The sequence below is a fragment of the Corvus kubaryi genome, unplaced genomic scaffold (assembly GCF_017639235.1).
Source record: "Corvus kubaryi isolate FWS band 111438036 unplaced genomic scaffold, C.kubaryi_AGA036_p1.0 37312, whole genome shotgun sequence".
In the NCBI taxonomy this organism is placed as follows: domain Eukaryota; kingdom Metazoa; phylum Chordata; class Aves; order Passeriformes; family Corvidae; genus Corvus; species Corvus kubaryi.
The window spans coordinates 2381911-2400376 of record NW_024581098.1 but is presented as its reverse complement, the minus strand read 5'-3'; positions in this window follow the sequence as shown (position 1 = coordinate 2400376).

Here is an 18466-nt window from a genome sequence, read left to right as displayed (position 1 = left end):
TCTGCCAGTTACAATTTCTGATGGTTTCAGTCTCTTGGCTTTTCCTCATCCTTTTTTGCCAGCTCTTGGAATGAATGAGTAGGTTTGGGTAAGAGCCTTGGGGATTAGAGAAGGCTGAAAACAGTGCATTTCAATTTGGAGAAAAGTATTAATGTGAGAAACAGAACTGTAGAAACACAGATATTGTACACACGCTTTTTTGCACTTAAATATCACCAGTAACTGTTTCCCCGCCCCATCCTCCTTTTAAAAAAACTATTTATTGGCATCTATTCTTGGAAATAAAATGTTTTCCTAAACTTCTAATTTCTTTGCTGTTTTTCTGTTAGATACATATCTCATAGACTTCTGCAAGGATGAGCAGTTACAGAAATCTATTCATTTTTGCTTTAAATATACAGAAAAGATGAAGTCTGACCACTTTGGATCTACAGTCCACCAGGTAAAGGACATCAATTACTTAAATAGCTATGACAGAAGCTAGTAAGTAGTATGGTTCATAAAATCATAGAGCAAAAGGCTATGCCCTCTCTTTTCAATTGCTAAGCAAACCTGACAGATTTCACAGAACGTGACAGAATAATTATAAATCCATTATTAATCCACTTTTATAATATAATTTTCATTAGGATGAAAGTTTTGAAGATAAAATGTAAGGATGAGAAAAGTCTACATATTCCACCTCGTAGGTATTAATTATCCTCAAACTGTATAGATTCCTGGCATTTACAGAGATAAGTTCCCGACTTTTTTTCCAATCTGTTTAATATATGTGAATCTTGGATCTGAGCTCAAGGCTTTTAACAGCTTGTTTGACTTGAGTCTTAAGTAAGTATAAGAGATGATGCACAGGGCTGGATTGGCTATTTCTTCTTCCTCAGGCTTATCTAAGCTTCTGGGGATTTTCATTAACTGTATCATCATCCAGTGTGGAACTCAAGAGTATAAACACCCTTAATAATAAACAACAATCTTTAAATAATGTATTTTCCACATATAAAATTCACAGAAGATTTCTCAGAATAAGAAGATGATGCTCATACATCTCGAATATAAAATCTTTCACAGCTTTCCTAACTCTCCAATCTACTTTCATTTATCCTTTCACAGTAACCACACACAGAGGAAAACTACGTCATCCTGCTGTTCACTCAGTGTGTGTGCTACAGTCTCTGTTGGTTTAACTTTTTACTTCTCAGTCAGAGTCTGTGTACTCTTCCTATTTTGTAAACTGGTTGCCAGAGTAGACTCCCTTTTGCATTGGCTCTTAGGCTTTATTGTAGTTCTGAATACCATTAATAACTGACTAATAAGATGTCTACCACAGGCCATTAAAATCATACAACACATATGTGAAAAATCTTGAGTGGAGCCAGTCACAAGTCGCATGACATTACTGTTTTATCACTCTCAAAGGCAAAAATCTTCCTTCTGTGTGCCAGCACCACTGCTAAAGTTCTTAGTGTATCACTAGCTCCATGAAACACTGATATAATATAAAAAACCGCTTGAAATTACAATTATTTCATCTTCACCATAGGAATAGAACCAATAACTATTCTTAAAACACTAGGATAACAACACAAATTGTGTATCTGTGGCAACTGGAACACCATTAATCCTTTTCTAAGCAGTTTAGAGTTAAAATACTTTCAATTTTAGGTGCCAAATTCTGGGTTTTGTAGCTTTTCCCCTGAGATCAGAAGCTAAATCTTAGCTGCTATGAATATGTATGAAGATCCTTCTGCATTTTGCTCCTATGTTTGAAATAGTTGTCTGTTTTGCGGGGAAGTGCACAGTTAGTCCGTGGAGAGAATAAAAATAATGATTTTTGTACAATATGTTTGGTAGTAAAAGCTTTTTCTTCTTTAGCTCCATTTTTTCTTCTCTGCACAGATAATTTTTGAATTTTATTTTTTTTCTTAGGAAATTAATTGTATTTTTCTCCTTACTGGGATATCTGAAAAAACTATAAGCATTCCTTTGGTTTTGCCTAGAAATCAATATGATCTTGAAATGTTTTACACTTCATTTTCTGCTGCCATTTTTGTAATTGTGATCAGCACTCTTAAAGAAAAAAACTCCACAACTAAAGAAACATTGGCCAGCTGTATAATATATTCTGAGCAGAATTTTCCAGTAACAAACAGTTGTAAAAAATTCCAATAGCCTTAATTACTACTGAAAATGGTGTAACAATTTCTCTCTGCAGAATTCAGCCTGGGCCAGCCATCATTTTCAGATCTCTTTTTGTATTTAGATAGCTGTACACTCACATCTGTGTTTAACAGGCAAAGGCAAACCAAAACAGAACTATGAAAATGACAAGTGCTGCTCCTGTGTCCACTCAGTTTCCCAAGCGTAAACCTAACCCTAAGTGGAGCAGTGAAATCAGGATTTTGTTGAGGCTCAGGTGCCCAGCCTGTAGGTGGTGCCAAGGAGAGAGTGTGGAGGGAGCAATGTTGGGGCTGTGCCATGATGTCCTTGGTGTGCCTTTTGTAGCTGCGGTGTCCCTGGAGCTCTGGGCTTTGTGGTTTTTTCAAGTCTAACCTAAGTGTAACCCTAACCCTAAGGGGAAGAGTAAAATCAGGCTATTGCTGAGGCTGAGGTGCCCACCATATGGGTGGTGCTGTCTTGGTTCGAAAGACTGGTGTCTGCCAAGGAAGGCGGGAACCTCCCTTGGAATGGAAAATGTAACCCCCTTCCCTCCAAATTATTATAACTGTGAAATTATGTGACTTTCAGGCAAAGATACGGGAAAAGGATCAACAGTTCTTGACGAATGTATGACAAGACAAACAAACAACCACAACGGCAGCGACAACAAACAGACCCAGAACGCAGCCGCAGCCCTCTCTCGGCCTCAGGCCCTTTCCCCTTGGGAGCAGTTCCGCTCACAGCCGGCAGGGGCGCTGGTGGCTCCCGGCCGGGCAGGGCGGGTGCGATGGTTCCCCGTGCCTGCAGGGGGCGCTGTGGCGCGAGCTCGGCCGCCTCCCTCACATGGAAATGGCTGCTCCGCTGGCATGAGAGATAGGAAAGGGGCTTCCTCTACAACCTCACAGCGGCAGCCGGTCGCAGTGCCACTCGGAAAACTGAATGGACTGCAGGAGGAAACCTTGCAGCAGCAGGCTGGAACAGCAGAGGCGAGCACACCAGGGGTCACAAACAAATTGTAGCAAAAACTCCAATGCTGTGCCAGGAGCTGTGGGTATCTGGCTGGACAGGGAGTGCTGAGTTTAAATGCAGCAAAAAAGCCCTGAAGCAGTGGCAGAAAACAGCGGGGCTGGGTGGCGGATTGCTCCCTTGGCTAGCTCACCTGCGATGCCTGGTCCCGGGGTCAGGCATGCAGCGGCAGCAGCTGTGGAAGGGGACGGCAGGCTCCAGGTGAAGCGCTGGCACTGGGCTCCCAAGCAGCACAGCAGCAGAGAAACAAGCCGGCAAGCCCCAGTCAGAGTCCTGAAGTAAAAAGAAAAGAAAGAAACAGGCAAAAACCACAGGACAACAGGATAACCAGTAAGAGAGCTGTGCTGACATGGCTTTGGAGTTGCTCACCCCCACTGAAAGAAGGTAGCAGCCCCTGACCCCCAACCCTTCCAGCATCCCAGGCAGCCCCTCGCCCATTTTTATACTCCCAGAACCAGGGGAGGCAAGGACCATTCTGGAAACAAAAAACAAACCAAAAAAATGGAAATGGGATATAAACTATCCCCAAGACAGGTGCCAAGAAGCAAGATGCTGAGGGAGCAATGCTGGGGCAGTGCCATGCTCTATCCCTGGAGCTCTAGCCTTTAGGGTTTTTGAAGCCTAACCCTAAGTGTAACTCTAACCCTAAGGGGAGAAGTAAAATCAGGCTTTTCCTGAGGCTGTGTTAGCAAGCCTATGGTTGGTGTCAAGAAGCAAGATTCTGAGGGAGCAATATTGGGGCAGTGCTGTGCTCCCCTTGGATGCGTTTTGTAGTTTCAGTGTCCCTGGAGCTCTAGATTTTGTGGATTTCTCAACCCTAAGCATAACCCTAACCCTAAGCCGAACACTAACCATAGTCAAAGAAGTAAAATCAGGCTATTGTTGAGGCAGAGGTTCCCAGCCCATGTTTGATGCCAAAGAGGAAGGTGCAGAGAGAGCAATGCTGGGACAGTGCCATGCTGGCCTTGGTGTGCCTTTTGTAGTTGCAGCCTGGAGCTGTGGGCGTTGTGGTTTTCTCAACCCTAGCCCTAAGTGTAATCCGAAGCCTAAGAGGAGCAATAAAATCATCCTTTTTCTGAGGCAGAGGTTCGTAGCCCATATTTGATGCCAAGGAGCAAGGTATGGAGGCAGCAATGTTGGGCTAGTGCCGTGTTCCCCTTGGCTTGCCTTTTGTACTTGCAGTGTCCTTGGAGCTCTAGGCTTTGTGGTTTTTTCAAGCCTAACCCAAAGCATATTCTCAACCCTAAGGGGAGCAGTAAAATCAGCCTTTTGCTGAAGCAGTGGTACCCAGCATATGGTCTCTGTGAAGAGGAAGGATTCTAAAGGGAGCAATGTTGGGGCAATGCCATGCTCCCTTTAGTATGCCTTTTACACTTGCAGTGTGCCTGGAGCACTGGGCTTTGTGGTTTTCTCGACCCTAACCCTAAATGTAACCCTAAACCTAAGCTGAGAAGTAAAACCAGCATTTTGACTAGGTGCTCAGCACAAGGATTGTGCCAAGAAGAAAGGTGCGGAGGGAGCAATATTTGGTTATTGGGGTATTCTTTTTTATAAATGAAATGGACAGAAACCTGCCAAAATGATACTCACTGAGATCTCAAAATCAGGGCAGGAAATCAAACGAAGAGACAGGAGAAGAAAGTGATGAAATTTAATGATGAAAGAAAACAAAAGAGAAAATGTTGAACCAAAGTGAAAACAATAAAAGCTAATGGGATGACATGAAGCGCAGGGAAATGGACCGAAGCTTGTCCAATTAATCCTCATCAAAATCTTGAAATCAGAGAACAAATTGTAACAAATGCTCTGGAATGGAGATATGATAAAAAAAATGCAACTGAAAAAAATAAAGGAAATTTGGAAATGGAATGACTGCAATGAAATGGACTGAGATGAAATGAGGTGCAGTGAAAAGGACTGAAACTTGCCAAAATTATTCACATGGAAATCCTGATATCAGGGGAAAAAGGTAAACAAAGAGACAGGAGAAGAAATTGAAGAAATGAAATGCTGAAATCTGGAAACAAAATTAAATCAATGCACAGGTGAAGAGTGGGATGAAATGAAATGTTAAAAATAAGTGAGAAAATTCTGAACCGAAGTAAAAACAATAAAATGGCATGGGATGACTTGAAGTGCAGGGAAATGGACCAAACCTTGGCGAATTGCTACTCACTGAAATGGCAAAATTTCATTTCCTTTCATGAAAGGAAGAATTTCAATGAAATTTCGAAGACAAAGTGAAACACACTGACCAGGGTGGACGTCTAATAAAATGAAATTCAATTTAAAGAAATGAAAGAAAATTCTGAAATGAAGTAATTGTAATCAAATGTAATGGGATGACACGAAGTGCTCCCTTTTGCATGCCTTTTGTATTTGAAAAATCCCTGGAGGTCCAGGCTTTGTTTTCTCAAGCCTAACCTCAAGTGAAAACCTAAACCAAAGCAGAGCAGTAGAAGCAGCCATTTGCTGAGGTGCAAAGTGCATGGGTGGTGTGAAGCAGAAGGGTGTGGAGGGAGCAATGCTGGGGCAGTGCTGTGCTCCCCTTGGCATGCCTTTTGTAGTGGCAGTGTCCCTGGGGCCCTTGGCTTTGTGGTTTTATCAAGCCTGACCCTAAGGTGACCCGTAAAATAAGCAATTACAGAAAAGCACCTCAACATTAGCAAAACCCTGAATCACAGAGAACTGCGTTATAGTTGAAACCATGAAGCAATAAATTTCTATTCCAAGGACACGTGTCCAAAGTCATGGTTCTCCTCCACAGAATGTAAGACACTTGAACATAGAATATTTGAACATTAAATTTCTTTAAAACCCAAACCTCTACAATTAAGACAGGAGATGACTGATAGAGTAGAACAAAGGACAAAAAAGTGACTGTCATTGGGCTCTTTCCAGTTCAATCTGTATCACTTTACTGTTGTGCAGAATAGCAATATTTTGCCAAATATTAAAGACTGTCATGTAGTAATCTACCATAAACCTGACTGCCAACCAGAAGAAAAGCAAAATTCAGTCCCTATATTGTAGTTTTGTAGCATGCAAACTGGGTGAAATAATACAACAGAGACTCACAAAGAGTACAGCTAAGAAACTATATGGTCTTTCATCTGGAAGCTATCAGGCTATTCTGACATGTTGTATTACATTTGGCATAATTCCTCTCTCTAGCACAGAAAGATGGATAATCTAGAACCAACTCAGTATATGGGAAGGTGGGGAATTATATAAACACAATGCCAGTTTCTGCTTAGCAAGGACAAACAAAAAACTTAAGAAAAAGAAAGGCTTCAGTTGATGACATTTCTAATTCTTAATTTCCTATTCAGGTACATTAGAATGGGACTGGTTGCTGATTAGATACAGTAATATCAGCAGGAGTTACAGCTACTGCATAATACAGAGGACTTGGACAGTGACCTACAATGCTACTTCATCACCTGGGTTGAATTATCTCAGCCAGTATTAGCCACCTAAAAATTGGCTGCCTAATCTATGCTAGTGCTGTGGATTCCTTCAATGGAGATAAATGAACCTCTTCAGTGCTACTATTCTCATCCCTAGGTAGGTATTCACAGTGCATAAGATGAATTGTCCTTTGGAGATGCCTCACTCTCTGTGAATTTATCTACATGATTATGATAGATCAGGTACCTACATGTTAGCTGGGTAAAGTTGGATATGATGAAATTCATGCTTATGCATTTGATGGTAATGGCATTTCTTCCGTTATTAGCACAAATCCATGAGGGCGTATCTTACTATCTTACTAAAAGATACCTTGGGAACCAAGGCAGAGAAATTTGTGAGGAATAATTTCACCTGAGAAGAAGACTGATTTGCTCCAGAGAAGAAGCTAAGCAGCCACTGATACAGAAATCTCTCCATACCTACTGCAAGTCACGGCAGTTATAAAAGAATGGGAGCAATACCTACCATCTGGGAGGTTTAATAACATCAAAAGATCTTCTATGCAAAAGTTATCATATAAAAGCATTATGTAGAATATCCAATATCTAGGGAAGCTCATCTTATTATTACTGTTTTTTCTTCTCCATTCTTGAAAAAATAGGCACTCGAAATTTTTAGAACGGTATCTTATTCCTGTGTGACATGAACAGTCATTTTTCATTTAACAATGCTAACTTACCTTTTGCAATAATAATTTATAGATAGTAAATTAAATAGTATAAAAGTATCCACTTTGAACAAATATGAAATGCCAGTTTTGCCCAGTTGCATGTGGTGTTAAAAATTGGTATTTCCCCCCCCTCCAACAATTCAGAATTGTTTCTCCATAAGTGGTGGTGTTTACTCTGTTCACTTACATGCACATTGAATGTAGGGGACTGTATCCCTTTCACTTAAAGCAGTAGATTAGTTTTTAAGAAAGCTGTTTAAGTCAACACTGATATTAGAGAATAAGAATGTCTCAGTAATGTAGGAATAGAATACATTGTATGAAGCCAATACAATAAGAAATCTGTGGATATTGTTTTTTTCTGCAGAGTAAGAGAAAGAAGATACATTTGATAAAATTATACATGAAGCTTATTTTAAGCACTTAAGAAAAAGTGATATATGGAATGATATGTAATGAAATGTAGGACACACAGAGTAATTTTAAAACGAGTAACCGTTACATGCATTTTAAAGATATACAAATTTGATCAAATTATATGTCAGTATGACATGAGCAAAAAATCTTTTGCAGCATTTTTTAAGTGTTGTTTAAAGAAATCTTGAAAATTCTATTGTGATTGAAAGTTCAGTTGAAAGGGTCTTTTCTTCTCCATAACCTACTCCTTGGTTGTGGGGGCCAGTGGGCCTGCTGGACAAGGAATGAAGGGAGTCCATGGTGGGACAAGTCCTAGGTCCCTTTCCAGGTTAGGGTGACTGAAAAAGCGTCCCCCAGAATGCTCTGTTCTGTTATGTTAATGTACACCAGTTCTGCTTCCCTGGTTGGCTCCATTGGCCGCCCCACCCCGTGTTAGCTTATACGCCCTCAGAGTTTCTCTATTGGTTCCCTTACCCTGGCCCCGCCTTTATACCGCCCCTTGCCCTCAGATCATTGGTCTCTGCTGCTCTCGCCACTCTGCTATGTAACCCTGGAACCCAGTAGTTCAGGGGTGCCTTCTCTGGAGCCTTGCTCCGGTGTGGCTGCAATAAATCTCTCCCGTAGAACCCCATGCGAAGACCCTTCCTGCTCATTCACCGTCGGATTGTTTCACCAGCTATCCGGTGTGTGTGTGTATGTGTGTGTCCAAGTGTGGTGGCTGCACCGAACGGCTTCCTCCTTGGAGGTGCTTTTGGGAAGGTCGCAGCACTTTACCATCCAACACCGCTGTGACACTTGGTGTTTTGACAGATCTTATATGCTTAGCTGTAGTACTGACTAAAGCAAAGCTGTAATTTTGTAAAGTAATAAGATAAGAAAATACTATTCAGATTAAAAGGAAAAAAAATTTAAACAGTGCTAAGGGTGAGAGGAGATTCAATTTATTTCAAAGAACATGTTTTACAGTGCGCAATTTGAAACAAAAATGTAGCACTTTTATGAAATTTATTTCTCTTTTTTACATATTTTTCAGAGAATAACCTGTTATCTGCATAAGGATCTTTCAGCTTTTGCTTTCTCTTATAATACTATTGCATTTGCTTATATTTCTAGAAAAGTAAAGGTGCATTTTTAATAATGAAAAGGGTGGTTTGGACAATAGCATCACAATTTTTGAAGTAATCTTACAATTTAACTTTGAATTCTGTGGTAGTCCTGAAGTTATTTTGAATAACCTGATACATTCTAAGGTCAAGCATCATTTGGGAAACATCTGTTTCAGGGACTTAATTTAAAAGTTGTCCTTGGAAGAAGAAATACTATGAATAGTGTTTTTGCTTTGTGAGTTTACTTTCAATGAACATAGGTGTACAATAGGCATAGTTTTAAAAAGGTTTCAACATAGACAAGCTGTTCTAGGACAGAAGACAATAGGGCGACAATATTGTCGTAGAGTCATAGAATCATGTATATTAGAAAAGACTTCTAAGATCATCAAGTGCAACCACTAACACAGCACTGCCAAGTCCACCCCTAAACCATGTCCCCAGGTGCCGCATCTGCATGTCTTTTAAACACCTCCAGGGATGGTGACTCAACCACTTCCCTGGGTAGGTTGTTCCAATTCTTGCTCCTAATGACTGGGCAAAAGAATACTCACTACACGACATTTGCTCCTCATCTGGCGTGACCCTGAAGCATTTTTAGAACTAAGACTCATTAGTCATTAATCTCATCTGCAGGTTATTAAATATCACAGTTGCCAGAATTCATGATGATCAAAACATTTTCGAATGAGGAGAGAAGAGACTGGGAGAGGGTTTTTGAACTGCTATGCTTGGAAATGACTTAAAGGTCTTATAAAGTGGATTTAACTCTTGGAACAAAGTCTTTTGGTAAACTTGGAAAATGTGTTGCCCGTCTGTCCTAAAAACATCATAAGAAATAATAGTAGTTATGTCTAAACAACTTGGCAGCTGCTGTGGCTGTCCTTAATGGCATGAACACCTTACCCCAAAGGGAACAGTTTTTATGTCAGTCACGGCTCAGGGGTAGCCACTGATGAAACATGTAATTTTAAGTTTTGAACCCTGGCTCGAGAGAACACCTTAATTTACAACAGTGCTTAAATTTATGCACTTGTCTGACAATTCATTCTTAGCTGGACTGAAGGAAATGAAGTGATAGTCTGTTAGGAGGACACAGAAAAGATACTCACTTTAAAAGCTGTTTAAATTACAATTACTTGATCTTTAATTCCTCATTATCCCATACAAACCTTGATGCTTCTGAAGAATTTGTGCTGTTAATATGTTTTTCAGTGGAAACTCCAAATGTATCTTAGAGATTTAATAAATATTTACAAGTGATATGTTTGTGACTTGATGCAGAACATGCAGCATTTAGCACTCTAATGAACTTTAATGGTTGGCTGAAAATCTGGGAATAATTCAAAATTTAAATGTCTAAAATAAATGTCCTCTGAGGGGACTTTTCCACTAAAGCTTTTCTTACTTTTTAAAGAGTAGCAGAAGTGTAGCTGTTTATTTGTTATTTTGTATACACCCACACAGGTCTCAAAATGAAGTGTAATTCTCTTACACAAATGGACTGCTTTTTATGAGGTAATGTACTAGATGTAATTACCATCACAGGAGCTTTGTTCAGAGTATTGCAATTTTTTAAATGCCATCCTGTTCATCATTTAAGCAGATAGTAAAAATACATATTTATATAATCATTAATATTTAGTTATGCAAAAGACTCTTCTATTTCTATTCTAGCTTGACAACAAGGAAGCTCTAAGCAGATGCTTTTCTCTCCTTCTTGGTATCCTGCAATCCACAAATGGATGCTTTCTTATTTTGCAGGATGTCACAGCTCTTCCTTTTTCCCATGAAAGCAATTTTTTTTTTCCAGTAGTAAAATATGATTATGACATCCAGACATATATCTCATGGCACTCGGACTCCAAGTTCCCAAATACTTGATTTCTCAAAGGATTATATGTGTAGGACAAAGGAAGGTTAAGGAGAGTAAGATTAACAACCATCTTCGATTTCAGCAATTTATTTTCATGGACTTATTCCTGTAAGAGAATTAGAAATCAGGTCCCACAGACACAGAATCTGGCAGACATTATGTGGAAATTTCCTGTTCTTGACCATTTAATTAATTCAATGGAGCTGATAATTCCAATTAATTTCTTATCTGGTTTTCTGAATATTCTGCTTCACCCTTGGAGAGAAGAGATGATCTCTTTTTGCATCAATCCTGGAAATACTATTTGTTACTTCTAACTATGGATTTATTGCTAGATAGAGACACAAATTTGGAAGCCTTTCACGTTTTGAAATTTCACCTCTGTTCTTCATTTCAGCCTGTCACCCAGTGAATTTATCAGTGTCATTTATGTCTTGTAGTTGTGAATTTTTATCAAAGCCTCAGGCATTGCCATAAAGAGTCCAATTAAAATATGTTCAATGTATTTTGAAAAGTTGACTTTGCTGCAGTTAAAAGCATGAATTACACTGACTCACCTGAAGCATTTAATAATTTATGTTTTAAAAGGGTTTGTTGATGTACTCTATTGAGTTTGATGCTAATGAATTTGCTAAAAAATAGTTTTGAGGATAGGGTTTAAGTTTTCAAAGTTACCTCTAATTCTAGGTATATAAATTAAGTGGCTAGATACTTAGGTTAGTCAAGAACTCACATCTCTGAGCTGCAGCTGTTCTTTACCTATGATAATCAGGACAAACCATCCAAAGGCATTCCCATAATCTGAGACTAACAATTACACAAAACAACAGAAAAAACCAAAACATTAATATATATTTGAAAATCTGGGATGCAACTGAGACTCAGAAATATTGCTTAGAATATTCTGGGTTTTTAGGGTTTATACTGCATTATTGGGCATTAATGTGAATAATGAATAGTGAGATAAAAAGCCAGGGTACTTGAGAGTCTGATTTAAGCCCCCCTTCCAGTGAAAGGCTGGACCAGATGATCTTTTGAGGTCCCTTCCAACCTGGACTGTCCAATAATTCCATGAGTAGAAGACTGCAAGAGGTAGCTACAGATTTCAGGAAACTCCGGCCACACTCAGGATGGACTCTAAACCATCTGCTGGATAATAGTGCATAGCTGGGGTCTAAAATAATGATATTATGAATACTATGTGTATAGTCTCCTTGGGGGATCAAGTACTAGGAGCAATTTATGTTATAAAGTTCCCTAATATTCTTACTTGCCTTAGTACAGAGTTGTTTGAACACGAATAAGCATATATTCAACAGCCTCAGTGAGATACGTAAATAAAATCATACTTTTTTGAGGAAAATGATTCAATGGCCTGGATCCTGAAAATACATTATTGCAGTCATAGTGAAATCTGTGGAACAGGAAAGCCTGCATAAAGCGTAAAACACTCTATGAAATGAAGGCTTAAGTCTACTTGGGATTCTTCAGCCTACTATGTATAGTCTGCTCAGAAATAAAGGGAAGGAAAACCAAGATATTCTTTATTAGTGGCAATAGTATTAGCATTATTATTAGCACTACCACTGATATAATTAGTGCCATCATTATATAATTATCATATACAATATATTATTATCACTATTATTAATATCATCATCTTCATCATCATCATCATCATCATTATCCTTTAACATAATATCTTTAAGAGACTCAGAGCTGTACAATATACTGGTTTGTGGTCTAAATAATGAGTTACAGAGCTACTGATAATACTTTTACAGTGGCCACTGGGGCACATTGTGGATTATCTTTTGAAGCCACATCCTAAAGAGCATGCATACCCACATATCCTTCCCAGGAACAGATCCTCAGTCAGGCTGGGTGGACTGGGAGCTGAACTTGAACTATGAAAAGCTTGGCAGAGGGTCCTCTGGGAGCTTGAAGAAGTGCCACTGTCATACTAAGACACAGTTTTCTTTATTTGTGTGGGCTTTTTCTTTTCAGATCTGAAAGGTGCCAAACAATGCAAGGTCAGTGCTACCTTCCAAAACAGCAGGGTGTTTATGCTGTGAACCAGGAGCATGGAGGACTGCAGGGACACACAGTCCACTGGTGTTGTGTGGGAGGACACAGCACAGCCACAGCAATTGGACTTCAGTCACTAGTTTTCTCAAATTCCAGGTGGAAAGTACCTTCTCAAAAAACATGCCTAGGCTTTGTTTTGGCAGGAACTCTTGCTTCATACCAAAAAAGAGCTTGGGAATCAACTAATGCTCATGTATCAGGACTGGGACCTAAAAACCAGAGCTGGAGAGATAAGCAAATTATAGGCTTCTGGAAACAGTGCAGATGATACAGAATGTGCCTTTTCTCACTGTTCACTGACATAAGTTGCTGCTTAAAAATACAGAGCGAACTATTGCAGTACTCTCTTCTGTAAAAATACAAAGAAGCTTGGAAGAAGACCATGTCTCAGTTATGAGTCCTTCCAGAGTTCTTAGGCTCTGATATTCTACCAAATTAATGGTGTCCTGGTGTTGGCTGGGATAGAGTTAATTTTCTTCTTAGTAGCTGCTGTGGTGCTGTGTTTTGGATTTAATATGAGAATAATGTTGATAAGACAATAAACTTTTAGTTGTTGCTAAGTACTGCTTGAGTCAAGGACTTTCCAGAGTCTCTTACTCTGCCAGTGAAAAGGTGCACAATAAGATGGGAGGGAACATGGGCAGAACAGCTGATCTTAATTGGACAAAGGGATTTTCCATACCAAAGAATGTCATGCTCAGTAAATAAACTGAAGGGAGCTTCCTGGGGGATGATTGCTCTTGTGTAATGGGCTGGGCATGGGGCAGCAGGTGGCAAGTGATTTTATTGTGCATCACTTGTCTCTTTTGGGTTTTTTTCTGCCCTCTGTATTTCCTTTTCATTGTTATTACTACTATTATTATTGTTATTGTTATTGTCGTTATTATTGTTTTTATCATTAGTATTATTAGGTGTATTATTTTCTCCAAGGAGAAAAAATAAACAGAAAAATATAAATAGGTGATATGTATTTAAAAGATGAGAAACATAGGAATAAAATGACGTATGCGACATCTTATCAGTGCTCATGGTTGCTTTTTGCTCATCTGGACTATACCTAAGTACTGAAGCATCATTATTTCAGATTTTCATTCTATGGTATTTTCAGCTGCACATTACCTTACTTCATCTTCTCACCCAGATTGGCTCTCATTCTTGATATATATATCTTGCATACTGCAGCATATTCATATTAAAATTCTTCAGAGTGTGTTTTAATTCTTCTATTTCCTCCATCCTTTCTACACACAAAAGCTCTTCTTGCCTTTCCTGGATAATCCGACTTTGTGCTAAAATTAAGACCAATGAGTCAAACTCTTTCCTGTTTGCTTGCTTGTAGAAGTCAAATTTTCTAATCAATCTGTTTGCTTAGGACTGTTTTCAGGACACTTATTACCTTCATATCAACACTCTTTTATCTGAGCATCTATACACAACAATAGATCAGATCCATTCTTGTCAAAGAATTACAAGATCCTCATATGATAGAAATGCAAAATAGATATGTGACAAGCATTCATAAATGTTTCTGGAAAAAAGCATTTTTTTCCAAAATTTGAGCTTTTGTTAACTTGTTTGGAAGGCCACGGTAAATGTCAGCTATTTGCATTGCTAGCAGACAGTAACATGGAATGTCACACAGATGATCACAATGAAATTGAATTCTCCAACAGTTAGCACGTGAAATGTAACTGAGAATGCTACAAAAAAAAGAAGGAAAAATCCATGGAAGAGATATTTTTATGGTATAGTATAACAATGGCTGGCAAGCATTCATGTTCTAAAGCCTTTGATACAAAGACAATCACTATAATATTATCAGAAAGAGATATGTAAGTTACCAAAAGTATTTGCTTTCTGCACCAATAGGGGTTGTCTACGAAAGGCCATGCGGTATTTCACACCATTTCATTCAATGCCTTCATTCTGGAAAACACTGATGTTTCATGTGCAACCCAGATGCTTTAGCTAAATACAATATCCCACGCCAGGATAACACGACTTGCACAGGGACTCATTACTTTGACAGTTTAAAACTGCTTGTAAAATTCCTGAGTGATGCAGAGAATGGGACATAACCTACACTGTGTTCAGATGCTGCCTTCTACACCTCAGTGCTGTCAGGATCATTTCATCTTTCTTTGTGAAAGCCAATACTAGCTTGAGATATATTCATCCTAACCTCCTTGGTGACTGTGTGGGCTCCTGGGCACCGAGAGGATCGTGGGAAGAAGTGAGATAAGAGCACCTGCATCCTGCAGACTGCCTTCCACCCTGGCAGCCACATGCTCCACACTGAGTACCCATTATCACCAGAATAGCTGGATTGCTGGAGTAAGACAGGTGTAGCACAACACTCTGTTATGCTTTTTGTAGTCCTAATTGCTAGTTTCTGGAAAGAACAAAAAAGATTCTTATAGCTAAATAAATATGTGTGGAAATCCCTTTACAGCTTTAGATGAGAGACTGAATAAAATGCTTTTCCACAGATCAGTAATATCCATATATACGAGCTAGAATTTTATTTTTCAGAATAATTGTCATGGGTCTGAGTCTGTTATTTCTAACATCTTGTTGAACTGGTTTCTTATACTTGAATGAAAGTAACTGTGCATTCACAACCCTCTATTTTCATAGTTGTCAAGGGAAAAATGAAGATGGCTTGGTTTTGAGCTCGCTAAGTGTTTTATTTTTACGAAGTGTCAGTTTATCAGATCACCTCATATCAAATTCCCATCACGTCCAAAGTTGTCCAGATTTGAGCTCATAGTTAGTTCTGAGAAAGCCCCTCAGTATATTCAGCCACTTCTCAATGATGGTAATCCTCTGCAATGCGGGTCATCAAATATTATGTCTTGTACTAAGGTTTTTTACATCTTTAGGCAATTTGAAAAATAAAGTTTTTTTCTTATGTTTTCAATTTTGGAAACTCAGAGAATGTCTTTTCTACTTAGCTTTAATTATATTTGCTTGTCCTTCCAAAGAGGATGTTCAAGGACTTTGTTTAAAAATCATTGGTTATGTTTAATAGCATAATAGTGTTTATTTTTGTTCCCTTCTTAATATGAACCCAGAGCAAAGAAATGGGAGGTGGACTTTTATGGTCTCAGGAATAGTAATGCCATTTCTATTTGTGAAAACAGGTATTCCAATCTTGCATGGATAATAGTTACATTGTTAAAGGACTCTACTGCTGAGGTATTTTGCTTTCAAAGTTAGATACATGAAATACAGCTGCAGTTGAAAGTAATCTGGCTTTTACTGTCAAGTAATTATTGCTCACCTAACCTTCTCACCATTTTTGAGAAATAATATTATCTCCTACATTTTTAATGGGATTTTTTTTCCCTTCCAATTAGAGTTCCTACTGGTCTTGCTATCAACCTCTGATATGATCTCCTAACTACATATATTACAAAAAGTTAAAAAGAGGTTAGCAAGATTGATTGCTGTAAGGAATGGTTTTTCACATTGTAGGCACCTATGAATATTTAATGCAACTTGGTATGTGTATTTTTGGGTTTACTTGATGCCAGAAATTCCAGGGATAAATGTAAGATAATTATATTCTACTTTGAAAGTGAACCATTTGATATCTTAAATGAGACTCTATCTGATGACAGTTTGCCTTTTTTTACTACAAGTAAAACAGCCCCTGTAGTTCCAAATCTACAAATTTTGTTTGGTTTTCTTCCTTAATGACGTAAACAACCATGGTTCAGAAATAGTGTCACATGTATTTAAAATTGCCTGTTGAGATGGACTTGTAGGATTGCATCTTTAAGCTCTTGGTAGGTCTTCATAAAAATCCAAAGGAGGAAAATGCTATGGGAAGGCATATCTTTTCATACCAAGGACAATTATACTTTCCCATCCACCTCAGTCCACTTGGTAGCTGGCATCCTATGATTTCTTCCATCCTTGTTGCAAAGAAGCTTATAGACATTTATGACTAATGCCATCACTTCTCTTTGAGCTTGTGTTGGCTGTTCAGCATCTGCAGAAAAACTTAGATCCCTGTCTTGATGTTAGATCCCTGTTGAATTCTTAACGACTCATTTTTCTGACAGTTCTAGTGTTGACTGTAATACAATTATTGACAACCCCCAAGGAAGAAACATACCATTCATGCTCTTATTTCCACCATCATTTTCCCTGAGGCAATGGATTCAAATCAAATCTTCTTTCTTCTTCCTTTACCTTTAATCTGAAAGACTCTCAAGGTGAGGATGACTGTACAGGGATCAGAATCATGATACAGGAGTCATTTACTGGATTCTAATTATTAACAATTTTCACAGCTGTCATACAGTATCTCAGTTTTAATTTGTTGTACTAATAAAAGGAGCAGCCTTATGGGTAGTTATTTAGAGACTGCTACTTACTGCAAAAGGCTTCCCCAAAATTAAAATAGTGCATTTGAAATTAAAATAGTGAATATATTACATTAATGAAGTCATAAGCCATGCTCAGCCAAGCTGCTCTGTGTCACTGGAGAAGCTTTAATCAATCAGATTGTGTCCTTTTTTTAATAGTGTTCCATTTGAAATTGTTCAGAGACCTGTCCTAAAACAGAAGACCATAATTTATTTTTTTAAATTCTTGAACATGAGTTGTCACAGCAGTTGAAGATTTTCCATAACTAATAAACTAATACAAAGATCTTGTCTGGATTTAACATTTACTCCTATTTGATTATTTGATTCCCTAACAAAGATGGAACGAGGTAGTAGCATGATACCTTGAGATCCCAGTATGTCAGTTATCAAATCCAGTCAAAAAAGACATTAAATATAACAAGTACTGATTATAATGATGTGGCCTAAAATCTAGAAAAAATGTTGCATTGGTTGGGAGTTATCTTATCTTTCAAGTTTTAATTATCTATCTAGACAGAAGCAAGTGTGTAAGTTTTGATGAAAATAGCATATATATTACTGGGATTTGAGAATGCTGAAAATAAGTTATTTTTGGCAATTCTTAACAGACTAAGCAACATTACAGACTGTTCTGAGCACCAGTGGGATTTGAAACTAGATCAATTACTAATTGTCATTCAGCAATGAGTCTATCACCTTCTCTGCTGTATGAAAATTAACATTGTGTTAGTAAGAACAACATTTTAATGGAACAGACTCCCATTTGAAATTTGTAATCTGATGAAACTGAAATGTATTTTTTTCAGTATGACATATATTCCAAGTTTCTGCCTGGCTTTTTTTCCAAGTCCAAGCTTTAGCTTGTTGTAAATGGTCAAAATTAAAAGAGCTACTGCGATAATATAAAATTTTATATATATGGCATAACAAATACAGATCTTGGTATTAAACTACTTTGATGGTTCTCAGAGCCTAAGGCAATTTGAGTACTTGTGGTTTAGAGTAAGCATACTTTTTTTCAGTTAAACATTTCCTTTCTATGGCTTCTAGTCTGACTGCGACTGTCATTTGGAGAATTCGAGATAAGTATTTGCTTGAAAAATTCCCAGTCACTCCAGTGGGCTTAAGAACATTGTCCAAGAATGTATTTGCTGAGCAGGACCCCAGATAATATCAGAGACAGATCCAGAAATGCACCAACACCTTCTCCTGCTCCCCTATGTCCTCATCTCCAAGGGTAAGAAGGAGTGTGGGTGATCAGGCCAGGGGGAGC